Genomic DNA, 17,627 nt, shown 5'->3' with positions numbered 1-17,627 from the left:
TTTCAATCCAGTCCACTACCTGAAATAGTCATTGTTGGTTTAAATATGTATATTCCTATGCCCTTCATATTTATTATAACCAGCCACTGAAACCTTTGAATGAAATTGCATGCCTTTATGTTAAGTGTGTCTGATTTTAATACGGGTTGGCCATGTTTCTTAGGCATCAGGAAAATCAACAGGTGAAAGTTGGCCAAAACATGAAGAACTTTTATCTCAGTGGTTGGGAGCTCATACGTAGGATAGTCAGGATGAACAAGGTTGGTGGTTAGAACGGTATTATATTGGTTGGGAGCAGGTATTCATTTTCCTTGGTTGAGGTGAAAAAATTGACCATCAAGGAAGATTAAGGTGATGGTGGTATTAATGAGTTGATTGTTGGGAGGATTGTGCTTGTTTAGGGGAGAAGTTTGTTGTTAAAATCCTTGACAAACTTGTGTGGTGGAAAGAGTATTGACTGGCTACATTAGGCCTGGATTGGGAATATCCACTGCCTTTGAGTGGAAAATCCTATAAAAGGTAGAGGATTTGGCTCAGCACATCACAAGTAATCCCTCCCAACCACTGAGCGCAGTGACATGAATCTTTGTCATTGAGAAGCAGCATCCATCATGAAATATCCTCACCACTCAGGCCATGCTCCGATTTTCTGCTGCCATCAGGTAGAAGGTACAAGTGCCTCAGGACTCGCTCCACCAGGTTCGAGAACAGTTACTATCCTTCAACCATCAGGTTCTTGAACAAAAGAGGATAACCACACTCATTCTTTTTCCGGTGCTGCCACGACTAATGATCTCACTATTATTTCATGCTCTCAGTGTATATTGTTATTTATTTATATTTGCATTTACACAGTTTGCTGTTCATTGATTCTGTTTACAGTTACTTTTCTATAGATTTGTTGAGTATGCCCACAGGAAAAAGATTCTCAACGATGTATGTGGTGACATGTACGTACTCTGATAATAAATTTTACTTTAATCTTTGAAAAGTGCCTGTCAGAAGCAGCATAGTCAAATGAATTATCTAACTTTTGGGCAAGTCAGACCTTGTCACTGGAGCTAAGATGATGGGCAGGCAATGAGTTAATAATAGGAGAATCAAAATCAAGGTTGGTAGGAGGTCTTTTAGCACAGGCATAGCTCACAGAAGTAAGGAATAGCAAACTGATTCTGTAATACCGTAGCAGAGAACAGGAAGGATTCTCTATGGTGTTTGTATCGGATAGAGAAGTCTGGAACCAGCTCAAACTGAGCCAAACCACCAACTGCAGACTAAAGCAAAACTCATGCATTGCTACCAGCCCAACACCAATCCTATGAGCTCCTGTACAAAAGCTTGCCTTTCTACTGCATACAAGTTAAATACAGAACTACTCACAGCTCATGCACACACAAAGCACTCAGGGTTAACAACTCATGTAACACACAGGTTTAACACTGCAAAAGGCTCCCCCACTCTGTGTTGAAATATAGTACAAGGGAAAAGTAGATAAGCAACATAAGAATAATAAAAACTTTGGAGGTGGGGGGGCATGTGACGCAGCTTGCAGTGGCCACTCCGGAGCTGATGATCTGTTATTTGGGAAGCGGGGTGCCATGCGCAATCATAATCGGATGAAAAACGGACATGGGAGCATGGAGGAACATCTGGAAATCTCCAGGAAGACATTCTTCATTGCTGCTGCTACTGTGAGGTCCGGGTCTCTGCTGGGAAGAACAGGCCCCCAGTCCTTAGGGTCGTGTTGCCGATGGCCATTGATGGGGGCGTCTTAATACACTCGGCAGAAGGTGGTGCTCGGAGACAGACTCGGGAGTCCGCTGCGGTTGGAGCGCTTTCACTGTGTGCTGTGTCTGCGAGGCTGGGTTCGACAGAGCTTTCACTGTGTGCTGTGTCTGCGAGGCTGAGTCAGGCGGCGCCATGAAAGTCCATAGCGGGGGTACTCCCTTCTGCCGCCAGCGTGGGATGATGAGTCTATCAGTACCCTGAGGACTTGTGGAAACTGTGGTGGCTTCTTTTGAACTTATAGTCTTTTGACATCTTTGGACTATTTTTACTGTGCCCATGGTCTGTTTTTTTTAAATCAATTATGCTATTGTTTGCACTGTTGTAACTATATGTTGTAACTATGTGGTTTTGTGCAGGTCTTGTAGCTTTAGTTTTTGGTCTTGTTTTGTCTGGTGGATTTGGAGCTCCTTTCTGGGTAATGCGCTAAGATGGTAGCACGATATTAATACGCAGCAGCCTCTCCGGACTCTGGATTGGGGATTGCCAAACGTTATATGGATTTTCTGGTGTAGTCTGTTTCATCATGTGCTTTTGTGATATCATTCTGGAGGAACGTTGTCTCATTTTCTAACTGCATTGCATTTGTGGTTTCTGAATGACAATAAACTGAATCTGAATCTGATTTGTTCCTGGACAAATAATTACCCCATTCACATCAGCTTGTAATAAAGAAGTAAACTCTGGACTTAGTGTGAGTTCTTTCTGTCTATATCCACTCAACTGAAATCTACTTTAATATACACATAAAACATTGGAGGAAGTTAACATGTCAGGAAGCACCTATTGAAGGAAAAGGTCAATTAATGTTCTGGGTGGAGACCCTCTGCTTGGACTCCAGCATAAGTGAAAGGTCTCAACTCCAAATGTCAGCTGTCTTTATGCCCTCTAGAAATGCTGCCTAGCCTGTTGAGTTCCTGCAGTGCTTTGTGTATTGCTCAAGATTCCAGCATCTGCAATCTCTTGTGACTCCTCTCTGAAATCTTGTCCCCACTTGCACCATCATTACTTTCCCCAATAATCATTATCAGCATTGTCATATTTCCCCAAACACACCCTCATTCTTAATTACTGTCAGCTTGCTCATGCTGCAGACTTGTCCTACTCCACCAATGGAACATCCCCCTGATATTCTCCAGACACCTGCCCAAACAATCCCACCCATCCCAGCCCTCCATTAACTCATTCCTGCTGTACACTTTATGACATATGATGATCTGCCAATCATGTGGGAAAATAAGCAAAAAACTTAGAAAACAAAAAGTTAAAACCATCCTTTAGTTTTCATGCTGTATTTCCCAACTTCCCATCCATGACTATTCACTGCCACACTGAAACTATGAGTCCAGACATATTGGAGTCAATATGTGAGGGACACCTCATTAAATAATAATGTAGTTTTTGGCACCACACACAAAATGCTGGAGAAACTCAGCAGACCAGGCAGCATCTATGGATAAGGCTAAACAGTCGATATTTCAGGTTGAGACCCTTCTTCAGGACAGTCCTGATGAAGGGCCTCGGCCTGAAACATCAACTGTTTACTCTTTTCTATAAATGCTGCCTGGCCTGCTGAGTTCCTCCAGAGTTCTGTGTGTGTTGCTTTGGATTTCCAGCATCTACAGATTTTCTTGTGTTTGTGAATGCTTTTTTTGGAATGGCTTGGCTTTTAAAAACCACAACATGGGCAAAGTCAGCAACATATATGTAGGATTTGCTACCAAGTGTTGTGCAGCTGAACTATTTTTGGCATGGTACTTATATGCCAGAGCTCCTTTCAGGGCATGGAATGAGATAAACCAACCTGAAGAATCACTAACTCTGTCCTTAGTAATTGTTTAAGGGAAGTAGTAGAATTTCTGCAACACATAAGTCAAATAGAAAACTACCAGCTTCAGAAGTAGGAAGAAATGGAAGGACAGATTACCTCACTGCATTCCAAAGCATTCTACAGTGAATGAAGCCATTAAGTGTTGGAAGATCACAATTAAATCTCACCCAAAAACAGTACCTCCAACAGTGCTGCACGCCCTCGGTGCTGCAATGGAGAATCAGCTGTTTATTTCTCACTGATTTTTTTGGTAAAAATTCAGCAATTTAAAAGGAACCTGAGGATTATTAGTCATCTGCCTCTCTGATCACTTCAAGTTAAGTCTTGATGCAGGGCTTCAACCCAAAACATTGACAATTCTATTTCTTCCACAGGTGCTCGACCCGCTAAGCTCCTCCAGCAGATTGCTTGTTGCTCCAGATTCCAGCATCTGCAGTCTCTTGCGTCTCCAACCTGGATTCATTAGTGGTTTTGTTGAACTGCAAGAACTGGTTCTTGCACACAAATGATTGGCAGGATTAGCCCATAACCTCCTGCTTTGAAGGTCTAAAGGAATTATGTCTTAAAAAAGAAATTTTACCAGTTTCTCATGACCAAGGGAGAAGGAATATATTACATGTTAAGGAATCCTGGATGCCTCTTAATAGGACATCTAACCCCTCATAGCATATGATTCAAATAGATGACATGAGTGTAGCACCGGATGTTTGGCTAAAAAGACAGATACCTTTCCTGCAATGAGTTATGGAGAATGAGGCAATGTGGTGACAATAGGCAGCTGCAGCAGACTAACTGCAGCCAACAGTGCAGGAGATTTAAATAAACAAATTTTCTTGCCAAAACATCCATCATTTGGTTGACACATTTGTGACTGAAACATTTCAAAATGGTAATGATGTCTGTTGGAAGACCAGAGAGCCAGGAATGTTGTTTGTCCTGCCTAGCCCTGCCTGCTGTTGACAATACGTCCCTAACGATCGTGCTGATGGCAGATACTGTTGCAGTAGATGCATTTGACCTTTGAAGGAACCATGCCAAGCCAGATCCTGGGAAAATAGGTGCCACAGTTGTCTGCAAAATGATGCAAGTTGGCCATCCAAACCCAAGAATGACGATTCCTTCCATTATTTTTTGTTGGAACTTGTACCATCCAAAACATTACATCAGGCAGACAAAGCGAAGAATGACTCCTGTGTTAATTTGAAGTGGGTAGAAGGGCAGGTGACTTACAATTCGGAGCATCATAAACACAAAATGCCTTTTGAAATTCACTGGTCAAGTTCTACACAAGAGATCAATTAGGGACTGATAAGCAATTGATATTTATGCAGCCCAGAATCCACAAACCAACATAAGACAGTTGTTGAGATTAAGTTATAAAGCCATCACCTAGAATCTTGTCTTTGGGAAGTGAGGGAACCTACATGGGGTGGCTTGAGCTTTCTTTCCACAAGGAAAGTACAAAGGCCAATCTATTTGGGTCTCTTTCCATTCCTCAGTGTTCTACTTTACCCGGCACAAAAAGAACCTCACCTGGTTAAGATGCAATCAGCTTCCAATGGTTCCATCAGTTTTCAAAACTAAGAATGTGGACATGAGTGGCTGGATTTTCTCATTTTTCATAAAATGTGATCAACTGTAACTCCATTGCTCTTTCCTCAGATGCTACCTGATCTGCTGAGTATTTCCCACAATTAATTTTGTGTCAATTTAAAATGGATTACTAATGGATTTCCAGAGGGTACATACCCTGGTAATATATATTGAAAACTACTCATTTACTATTGGATAAATAGGACTAAAGTCCACCCTCTTAAACCTCCAAGCTTTTGTCTTTAGATAAACATTATCACTCTAATACTACCTGGACAAGAAAGATACCCATGTACCAGTGGAATGTGCTAGGCCCATAACCCAGAGTTTGGTGGATCAAAACCATCCTCTGCTATGGAGAGGCATTGTAGTGTAGTGGTTAGCATAGCAGTTCGTGTAATGGTATTACAGCAACAATGACCTGGGTTCAATTCCCCTGAAGTCTGTAAGGAGTTTGTATATTCTCCTTGTGTTCGTGTGGGTTTCCTCCAGTTGCTCTGGTTTCCTCCCTCATTCCAAAGAAGTATGGGTTAGTAGGTTAATTGGTTGCATGGGTGTAATTGGGTGGCATGGACTTGTGGGGCTGAAAGAGCCTGTTACTGTGTTATATTTCTAAATAAAATTTAAAAGAAACTGAAAATAAATTCACATTCCTTACATTTTCAGTATAGTTTCAACCAATAGATTGGCTCACCTTAAATCCAAATGCAATTCATACAGTGCACATAATGCCTGAAAAATAGCTAAACTTAAAAATACCATCCAAACTTAGTTGTTTCTATTCTTTTAATGTTTAATCTTTCATGTCAGCCTTCCCTGGGCTGTACTAATACAAGGTTAATCTGCTACTTCAGCCTTAACATTGAAAGAACACAAGAGCATCATTTGCATCCATGGACTTAATGAATGAGGTTTATACTCAAGAGTATGGGAAGAAATTATGCAGAGCTGATTGGGAATACACTAGTGAGAATAAAGGGAAGTTGCAAGAACAAGGATAAAAACAACAATACAAAGAAAATCTGAGTAGTATTCTTGCTGAAATACTCAGGTAGTTTGCAGCTTCACAGTATGGAAGCTGACTTCTTCTGCTAAAATCTGACTAGGGACTCTGGGATACTTTGAAGCTTTTAGTTGTTGGAAAATACCTTCAAATTGCAATTTCATGTCTAGACTATCATCTCATATATTGAAAGGTCAGTGTACAAACTGTGCTTGTCAGGAAATCTGCCACAGGATTTTTTGAATTAATCCATCTAAACAAATGGAAGGATATTTTAATCTAATGAACCATCCACAAGGGGATTTTATTTTGATGTTACATATCCAGGACAGTATCTATTTTGCTAGCAGAATGTGCTAAAATGGACACTGAGATGGACATTTTGCTGATTTAAGTTAATGGCTGGAGAATACACCGGTGGAAAACTGGGTGCATTGCGAAATGGGCTGGCAATTCACTGTCAAATTACGCCCTATAGTCTTTGGAATTTGCAATCTCTCTATTTCCTTTGTACCGAATATATCTCAATCACCAGACGTACATGGACATACTCTGATGTATCATAATAGCAAAGAGGGAGTCCATACTGCTGCTACAGATATAGCAAAAAGGTAGGAAAAATAAAAACAAACACACATTTTACCGGTTTGGAACTGCAGTCAAATACAACTCAGACAAAAGAAGAATTTACTAGAAGGTAAATGTGCTAAACCTTGATAGACAAGAATACTAACAGACTCAGTGTTGCAATGGAGGCGGCAACTTCAGCATAATCTTTAAATGACCAATATTCTTCCTGCAAGTAACTAAAGCACCTTTACCTCACAGAGGCCTGTTTACAATCACAAATGTCTGCCTTCAGTTCCTAATCCAGAATTTTTGCAAATTAACCTCTGACCTGATCCCAACCTGACCATATTCGAAAATTAAGACACACACTTTGCGGCTACTTTGCTGAATTATTTCTTAAATATTGAAGAATATTCAATTCAAAGGTTCAAAGGTCCAATTTAATGTCAGAGAAATGTATACAATACACATCTTGAAACACTTTTTCTTTGCAAACATCCACAAAAACAGAGAAGTGCCCCAAAGAATGAACGACAGATAAACGTGAGAACCCCAAAGATGCCCCCAGCTTCCCCCTCCCGCACATAAATGGCAGCAAGCAACAATATCCCGCTCCCCCCAGCAAAAAAAAGCACACCTGCTACTGAGCACAAGTGTGAGCTAGACAATAGCAAAGACACAGACCGTGCAGTTATCCCAGAGACTATCGCATTTCATCCGGCATTCAACAAACCACAGGTTCTCTTTCTCCCTAATTAGGGAGAGGGAGGTGTCCCCCAGTTGATGCCTAAAATGCAAAATATTACTTCAGACAGGTGGCTATGCTTACCCAGAGAGATGAGTTACTGAAAGCTCTTTGTTAAGTTCACACAAGTAAAGGGATCACTTAAGATAACAGGATGAAATAAGTTGTGACTGTAATCACTTTAGGGCATCTTGGTAAAAAAAAGCTCTTACAGCTTGAATAGATGGAGGACTCAAACAGGTTTCTGTGGGAAAGGCCCTGTTATTTTGAAAATGACTTGAACTGGAGCTTTTATTCCAGGATTTGCTGTTTTAGAGGGTGACCATTATAGATTTCACAATCATTTTTGCTGATGTTTTCTGTGGTTTGATAATGTGGTAGCAGCCCATATTATGTGAAGCCCCACAGAGTGCCCTGACTCACTTGTCAGTAATACTGAATGGAGTATCACAACATGCTTAGTTCCTGGTTCAGTCACAAATATTACTGGGATCCAACTCCATTTGCAATGATCAGAGACAACTTAGCCACAAGTTTTCAGCTATTTTCTCAGCTGCTTCAAAAGGCAATTAAGTATTCTCTTATTCAGAAGAAGGCCACTGTAAGCTGCCCTAAATTGTCATACTGCCCTCTGTTAACCCACATTCATATTGGGTGGCTGAAGGATCAATCAAAAGCACAGCCAATGAGATATGGAGAAAGAAAACTGCAGATGAGTTTATTATGACTAATGCAAAATTACGTGAAGTCAGCACAATTCTGTAGTGTAACTGTCCACTGTTCCGAAATCTCTAACATTATAGAATACAATAAATTAGTAATTTATTATCTGTCATGGAGACACAAAGAGATTGGATGGGCTGAATAGTCTCCTTTGTGCTAACCTGTTCCATAATTCTGAGAAAAATTGCATGTAATTTGTGGTGAACTAGATATACCTGTCTGACTGCTCCTGTGGCTCCTCCCAAGACCCTGCTGACTACCCCTGTGGCTCCTCCCACAGACCCCTGTATAAAGGCGACTGTGGCCTGCTGCTCTCCCTCATTTTCCCCAGGATGTAGTATTGTTCTTCAGTCAATAAAAGCCGATATCTCACTTCCTAAGTCTCGGCGTGAGTTATTGATGGTGCATCATAATTTTAAACCACAGTCTTCCAGATTTCTTCACTGTAGAGCTTCCAGATGTGTTACAGATGGTTAAATAAAGACTAACTGCTGAAGAGCACACCCTTACCAAGAGGCTGGAATTTACAGGGTGTCAGGCCTGCATAGGCTGGCTCCTCCCAGCTAAAAGGAGTCACCTGCCACTTGTTTCCAAATCGTCACCTGCAGCCCATTTAAACCCAGCTCTCAGCCACAGTCCTTGTTCACTCACGTGAACCAGCAGCTTCAGCTAGTTCCGCTTAGCCTTCAGTTACCTTGTCGCGTTAAGTATCTGTTCCCTCTTGTTTTGTGCCCCCTTGTGGCCTGTTATTTTGAAGTTTATTATCGAAGTAATTGCTCAGCACTAAATCACCTCTGCTGCTCTGTGTTTGGGTCAATCCTCCTCCACATTTCCTGACACAAGGAAATGCCAGGTGTTTCACACATTCCCACTTACCTTAGAAACTATCAGGAGTAAATGCAGAAGTCTTGAAATGGTTGGCTAAACTCTCACAGTGATATCTTGATTTATATTCCCAGTATTGAGCTCCATTAAAAGTTCAGTGATGAAACATAAACTACAATTTTGACAGTTGTGTTCCATATGTTTTTATCAATTCTAATAAAATTTAATTTTTAATTGGTTATTCAATATTAATGGAATGTTTCCAAAGATGAAGGGCATTCAGAAACATTCAATTCCCTCAACAAGTGCCTGTCAAAATATTTTGCAGTCATTTTACAGATGGAGATTGTTCTGGCCCATTCAGACGATGTCATAATTCTGCACCAGGCCTTACCATTTTGGATTAGTAGGGCATTTAAATACAAACAGGGACTGACAGAGGTACAAATGGATAACTCTTTGGTGGTTGTCTCTCAGGGTCCGAGGAAGACTAAACATTGTGCAGTGATCTGTGGCTACGCATGTGGCTTCAGAGGCCGAAGGCTGAAGCACACTTGCGGTTGCGGGTTGGACATGGAATGGCGGTTGTTGGAACAGGTGCATACACAGCTCTGTGGTGTCGGTCTCGTGCTGCTGCAAGGCGCTGATTTCGGTCATCCTCAAAGTCAGATGCGGCTTTTCTGATCAGGGCGGACCACGCAGCCCTGTCCGCTGTGGACTCCTCAAGTTGTTGAGGCTGGAGGTCTGCCTATTTGACGCACAATTTCAAATTGTCTTGGAATCGTTTTGGGGGCGGCCCTGATTGCAACCGCCATGCTCAAACTCACTGTAGAGCAGCTGTTTGGGGATTCTTGTTTCACCCATGCTGATTACAAGGCCAGTTCAGCATAGCTGGGCCTGGAGGATCCTTGCCTCAATGCTTGTGCTTGTGCTTGTGCTGTCAAGGATTTCCTGGTTGGTGATTCGGTCCTGCCATCGAATCCTCACGATCGGCCGCAGAGAGTGTATGTGAAACTGCTCCAGCTGTTTGATGTGCCTGCGGTACAGGGTCCAGGTTTCACAGCTGTACAGGAGAGAGGTGAGGACCACAGTCCTGTACACCTTGAGCCTGGTTGAAAGCTGAATGTCCTTGTGCTCCAGAACTTCGACACGGAGTTTCCCGAGTGCCTGGCTGGTTCTCTGGATCCTTGCTATGATCTCTTTGTCAAGGGATTCATCACTGGAGATGGTGCTTCCTAGATACTTGAAGCTCTCCACATTCTTCAGGACAGTGCCATCGATGGTGATGCATGGCTGAGGAAGGTGACTGTTTGGCGCAGGTTGTAGGAGAACTTCTGTCTCACTGAGGCTGATTTTCAGGCCAAACAGCTTTGAGGCTGCGGAGAACTTGTCGACAATCATCTGCAGGTGGTTCTCCTGGTGGGCCATGAGGACACAGTCATCAGCAAACAGGGCTTCAGTGATGAGCCTCCTTGACGTTCTGGTCTTTGTAGCAAGGCGTCTCTACTTGAATAATAAATGGATAACTCCACTGAGGGCATTTTAGTGTTGGTGGTGAATTCCAGGTCACTGGATCACATGATGTACACAGTGGTAGAAAGTAAAATGAGATGTTTCTTCTTGCTTTCTCAGTGATTGTTTTCTATATTGCAAATTGCTTGCTTCTATTTATAAATTTTCCTTCATTTTATGCGTCTGATACAGAATTCGAAATAACAAGATGGCTCCTGAAGACATATCACCTCTTAAAGGAATATAATCATCTTCACCTTCAATTTCCTTTCAAGGCACACTTGACTTGTTTGTTCATTTACTATTAATATGCCACTATTTTGTATTTGTCTACTGAACACTAACATGTGAAAATCACAACCATGAGGAATGAATCTCAAGAAAATTAGGGATAAACCATGATTGCATCTTTGGTTGCACTGTCCAAGAATAAGAAGCAAGAAAAGGGTCCTCAGAATTTTCAAAGTTCTGTATAATTTTGCCTTAATGCCAGGAACCACTAGAATGCAGGATGAATTGTAGTTCCTTCATTGTGACTTCAATAAAAAGTAAATTAGGGCGAGGTGTAAAATGGATGGCCAATTTGTGACTGTCTGACTTCACCAGTACAAGCAGTTAAAATTAGCCCATAATTAATCTGTTTTACAGTTCCTTCTTGAACAGGCTGAGGTACAGAACATACTTTTACATACTTCTGAATACAAAGTTAAAGATATATACAGATACCTTACCAAGAAAACATAATACTGCAATTCCTTTCATCAAGTCAAGGATACACTTTAAATCTTAAACTATATTTTAAAATTAAGGAAATATTGAACTTTAATAATTCATAAGACTTTATATGAAATTTCCTGAAAAAATACTCAAAGATTAAACAATAAAGCATAAAATGTTACTGTTCTATGAATAGTTGGGAATGATGTTTCTTATAACAAAAGTCTTTCCATTACTAAACTAACTTCAAAGCATCACACCAGACATAAAATGTGTGGTTTTCAATTGTTCTTTTAAAAAAATTCATTCTATTCAAATTCATGAACATATTATTGGGAAAATTATAATCTTGTCACATTTTGATTCTGGTTAATCAACATGTAAATTTCTACTTAAACAGTTATTTTCTCAAAACAGATGCACTTACAACTAAACCTGATACAAAAGAATAGAATTTTCGTTTAGTCATTTTGGAATAAGCTGATAACAGTCTTCAAGCATCATAACTCTGACTTTTTTATACCAATGAAACAGCCTAGGTACTGTCATTATTTCATGCTGAGTTCTTCCTTCAAAATTGCAGCATATAAATCCTCCATTTAAGTTTGTGTCCTTAGCTGGACATAATCACATTGCCTCTTGTCAGATGAGTGACTCTAATTTTCTCAGATTAATTCTGCACCATGGAAGCCATGAAATTAGGGCATAAAACACTGCAGCAGAATTAGGCCATTTGGTCCATCGAATCTTCTCCACCATGCATGATATATTTTCCTTCTCAATCCCATTCTCCTGCCTTTTTTCTTGTAACTTGTGATGCCCTCACTAATCAAGAACTTGTCAATGTCTGCATTAAATGTACCTGATAACTTGGCCTCTATAGCCATCTGTTGCAATGGATTCCACAGATTCACCATCCTTGGGCTAAAGAAATTACTGCTCATCTCCATTCTAAAGGGACATCTTTCTATTCTAAGATAGTGCCCTCTTCTCCTGAATTCCCCCACCGTTGGGAAGATCAATTCCATATCCACTCTATCCAGGCCTTTCAGTATTCAATAGATTTCAATTAGATCGCCATCCCACCCCCCCCACCCCCTTTCTTCTGAACTCCAGAGTGTACAGGTCTAGAGCCATCAAACATGCCTCTTACGTCCAAAAGCTCAAAGTACATTTATCATTAAAGTGTGTACTCTGTATACAACCTTGAGATGTGTCTTCTTGTAGGCCAGGCAGTCACAGAAACACAATAGAACCCATTAAAAAAAAACACAACAAAGACCATTACAAAACACCCAAAGTGTGAAAAATAGAACACCTTGTGCAATCAATAAAATAGTAAATAGCACACAGAACATTAACTACAGAGTTCCTGAAAGGAAATCCACAGACATGGAGCCAGTTCAACACTGAAGTGAGTGAAGATGGTCCAGGAGCTCAATGGCTGCAGGTCATAGCCACAGAGCCAGTTCAGCACTGAGTCGAGTGCCAATGGTAGCAGACTAGATGGCCAGTTCAGCACTGAGTCGAGTGCCAATGGTAGCAGACTAGATGGCCAGTTCAGCACTGAGTCGAGTGCCAATGGTAGCAGACTAGATGGTCAGTTCAGCACTGAGTCGAGTGCCAATGGTAGCAGACTAGATGGCCAGTTCAGCACTGAGTCGAGTGCCAATGGTAGCAGACTAGATGGTCAGTTCAGCACTGAGTCGAGTGCCAATGGTAGCAGACTAGATGGCCAGTTCAGCACTGAGTCGAGTGCCAATGGTAGCAGACTAGATGGTCAGTTCAGCACTGAATCAAGTAAACCTCACAGAATAGTGAGCTAGTGAGTTAGTTCTTCACCCTTTACCTTGACGCCTTGATCACTTCCCGCCTGATGGTAGTAGTGAGAAGAGAGGGTGACCCGTCAAACGTAGGAAGGCGACACTGAACATCTGTTCATTTTATGCTGTCACCCTCAATGCTCTTGCTCGATGCTTGAATCAGTGCAGAGTAATGGAGACAACCACAGCTATGTCTTCTGCCATCACGCCTCTATGCAACGTCCACTCCCAAAGATGGCCACCCAGCCATACCTGCACTCTCAAGAATCAAGTTTGCTGAATCCCCCAGATGATCAAAAAAGTGCCAGATCATTTAGTTGGTTGAAAAGAACAATCTTAAAAGGGAAATTTGAGGCTGCAGACTGCAGCGATTGCAGAACAGAAGAAGAAAGTCATGTATATCTACTAGAGTATTTGGTAGTTTTGTGAGCTGTCTGCAGACTGTCACCATTGGTTGTTGGCATCATCTTGCCACCCCTTGTTTATGTTAACCCTTTCATTCCAGGGATAATTTTTGTTAACCAACTCAGGACTTTCCTGAAAGCCAGTGCATCCTTCCATAGGTATGGATCCAAAGCTGCTTACAACACTCCAAATGTGGTCTGACCAACACCTTCTAAAGCCCCAGCATAACATTCTTGCTTTTATGTTCTGGTTTTTCAAAGTGAATGCTTTTGTCTTTCTTAACTGCAAGTTAACTTTATGAAATCCTGCACTGGGACTCCCAAGAAGGTTTGCATCTCCGATTCTTGAATTTGCTCCTCATTTAGAAAATAGTCTGTTCCTTTATTACTTCTGCCAAAGTGTATGATCATCTACTTCCCAATGCAGTCTTCCATCTGCCAATTTTTTGCCCAATCTCCTAATCATCCAAATCCTTCTGCAGACTAATTGCGCTATTACTCCTCTGTCTATTTTGTATCATCCTCAAATTTGGCCATAAAGCCATCAACTTTGTCATCCAGATCATTAACATATAGTGTGAAAAGTAGCAGACCCAATATTGACCCCTGTAGAACATTGCAGTTATTAGCAGCTGACCAGAAAAGGCCCTCTTTATTCCCAATTAATTCCACTTAATCCCATTCTTTACCTTCTGCCAGTCAGTCATTCTTATTTCATGCTGGTAGTTTTCCTGTTATTCCATGGGCTCCTGCTTGTTTGGCAGCCTCATGTCAAAGACTTTCTAAAAATTCAGGTAAACTTCCATTGACTCTCCTTTGTCTATCATGATTTTTTTTCTCAAAAAATTCCAACAGATTTGTCAGACGAGATTTCCGTGCTGACTTTAGCCTATTTTATCACATGCCTTCAAGTACCCTGAAACCTTATCCTTACTAATGGATTCAAACATCTTACCAGCTGGCTATAATTTCATTTCTTCTTCCCATCTGTGATTTTGCAGTCCTCCAGAATTTTTTCCAAATCTAGTGATTTTTGAAAGATCACTACTGATTTCTTCACAATCACTTCAGTTACCTCTTTTGGATCCTCAGCGTGTAGTCCATCTGGTTCAAGTGACTTATTTACCTTCAGATCTTTCAGATTCCCAACCACCTTTTCCTTCGTAATTGTGACTGTATTCTCTTCTGCCTCCTGTCTCTCTCAAATCTCTGGCATGTTGCTGTTGTCCCCCACAGAGAACTCTGACATAAATAATGTATTCAGTTGATATACCATTTCTTTGTTCCCATTGCTGCCTCTCCAACCTCACTTTCTAGCTGTCTGTTGCCCACTCTTGCCTTTTCTTTTCTCTATATCTGAAAATTATCATATTAACAAGTCAAATTTCTTTTAGGTGATTGTAAATTTGGAATATTAGTTACTTCAATTGGCCATAATTTAAATGTTACATCTAGTTGCTAGAAATAGTTTTTGCCTATTTTCATGTACAAAACACTGCAAGTCAGATTTCCCATAAGCCATTGCAAAGCAGTTTTGTTGTAGTTTAAACCAGAATGAAGCAGTAAAATACAGTACAGCCTGCACAATTCCTGATTGAACCACACTGAATTCAGCACAGCAGTGCAGAAACCATTGCAAGATATCTGCTCTTAAAGACTCTTTTACATTTTGGTATCATGGACACAAAAGAAGCTGAATGGGAGAGGGGAAAAGCTTTTAGAATCACTGAGAAAGACATTAGTGGACAGCTGCATGATGTATAGTTCCAGGAGGAAAGACTTGCTCAGTACGGGGAGGGCCGGGTTGGTAGTAAGGAAACACACCAGGGTCATCATCAGAAGGAGCAGGCTAGAAATAATTCCCCCAGGTATGATAATCCTTCTTCAATGGAAAAATTCCTTAAGAAATTTGATTATCGCAAAGGACATATAAAAGCAAGGTAGAGGACATCCAATGACATCTCTAGGATGCAGAGATGCACTCATACTTACACTCCAACTGTTACTCCATTCATTTTTCCCCACTACACCATAAGACCATAAGACATACTGTAGGAACAGAATTAGGCAACTTGCCCATCAAGTCTGCTCTGGTATTCCATCATGGCTGATTTATTATCCCTCTCAACCATGTCCTTCTGCCTTCTTGCCATAACATTTGATCTCCTGACTAATCTAGGACCAATCAAACTCCACTTTAAATATACCCAAGGACTTAGCCTCCATGGCCATTTGTGGCATTGAATTCCACAGATTTTCTACCCTCTGGCTAAAGAAACTCCTCTTCATCTCTGTTCTAAAAGCACATCCTTCAATTCTGAGGCTGTGCCCTCCCCCACTATAGGAAATAACCTCTCCACATCCATTCTGTCTATGCCTTTCAATATTCAATAATTTCAATGAGATCCCTCCCGCCATTGTTCTAAACTCCAGCGAATACAGGACCAGCGAATAAATGCTCCTCATATATTTACCCTTTCATTCTTGCAATCATTCTTGTGAACCTCCTCTGGACCCTCTCTAATGCCAGCACATCTTTTCTTAGATAAAGGGCTCTAAACTGTTCACAATACTCCAAGTGCGGTCTGACCAATGCCTTATAAAGCCTCAGCATCACATCCTTGCTTTTATATTTCTAGTCCTCTTGAAATGAATGCTAACATTGCATTTACCTTCCTTGCATTGATTCAATGCACAAGTTAATCTTTAGCAGATCCTGCACAAGGACTCCTTAAATCCCTTTGAGCCTCTAATTTTTAATATTGTCTCTGTTTAGAAAATAGTCTATGTCTATATTCCTTCTACAAAAGTGCATGACCACACACTTCCCTACACTATATTCCATCTACCACTTCTTTGTCCATTGTCTCAATCTGTCTAAGTTGTTCTGTGGACTCCCTTCTTCCTCACTGCTACTTGCCCTCCATCTATCTTAGCATCATCTGCAAACTTGGCTACAAAGCCATCGATTTCTTCATCCAAATCGTTGACTTATAAAGTGATAGAAGTTGTCTCAACACTGACTCCTGTGGAACACCACAGGCAGCCAACTAGAAAAGCCCCCTTATTCCCACTCTTTGCTCCTGCCAGTCAGCCAATCCTCTATCTATGCTGTGATCTTCCCTGTAATAGCATAGGTTCTTATCTTGTTAAACAGACTCATGTGTGGTATCTTGTCAAAAACCTTGTGAAAATCCAAGTAAAAACATCCACTGACTCTCCTTCATCTCTCCTACCTGTTCTTTCCTGAAATAATTCTAACTGATAAGTCCAGCAAAATTTCTCCATAAGGAAACCACACTGACTTTGGCCTATCGTGTACCTCCAAGAACCCTGAAAACTCATCCTTAGTAATGGATTCCAACATCTTACAACCACTAAAGTCAAGCTAACCTCCTATAATTTCTTTCCTTCTCTCTCTCTCTTCCTTCTTAAAGAGTGGAGTGACGTTTTCAATTTTCCAGTACTCTGAAATCATTCCAAAATCTAGAGATTCTTGAAAGATCACTACTAGGACCTCCACAATTCCTTCAGGAACCTGGGGTGCAGTTGCTCTGGTCCAGGTGACTTGTCTACCTTCAGATCTTTCAGCTGCCCAAGCACCTTCCTCTTAATAATAGTGACTACACTCACTTCTGCCCACTGACACTCTTTAATTTCTGGCATGCTACTGGTTTCTTCCACAGCGAAGACAAAAATTACTTAGTACTTATTAAGTTCACCTGCCATTTTTTGACTCCTATTTCTACCTCTCCAGCATCATTTTCCAGCGGCCTGATATCCACTCTTGCAAACTCTTGTCTCTATTTTACTCATTATATTTTTGAAAAAAACTTTTGTTATTCTTTTTCTATTATTGGCTGGCTTCCCTTCATATTTAATCTTTTCTCTCCTTATGGCATTTTAGTTGCCTTCTGTTTTTTTTTTAAGTTTCCCAATTCTCTAACATTTACTATATTATATACTCTCCCCCAATTTCACCTCACTGTTGAATTTCAAACACAGAAGTCAAGCTTTGAAATGCAAGATCTTTCATTTCCTCCATTTAAGCTAAAACAGCAAGGAATAAGAGAGACACAGAGGCTCAAATCTTGCT

The sequence above is a fragment of the Hemitrygon akajei genome, chromosome 5 (assembly GCF_048418815.1).
Source record: "Hemitrygon akajei chromosome 5, sHemAka1.3, whole genome shotgun sequence".
Taxonomy (NCBI): domain Eukaryota; kingdom Metazoa; phylum Chordata; class Chondrichthyes; order Myliobatiformes; family Dasyatidae; genus Hemitrygon; species Hemitrygon akajei.
This window is presented reverse-complemented; position numbering follows the sequence as displayed.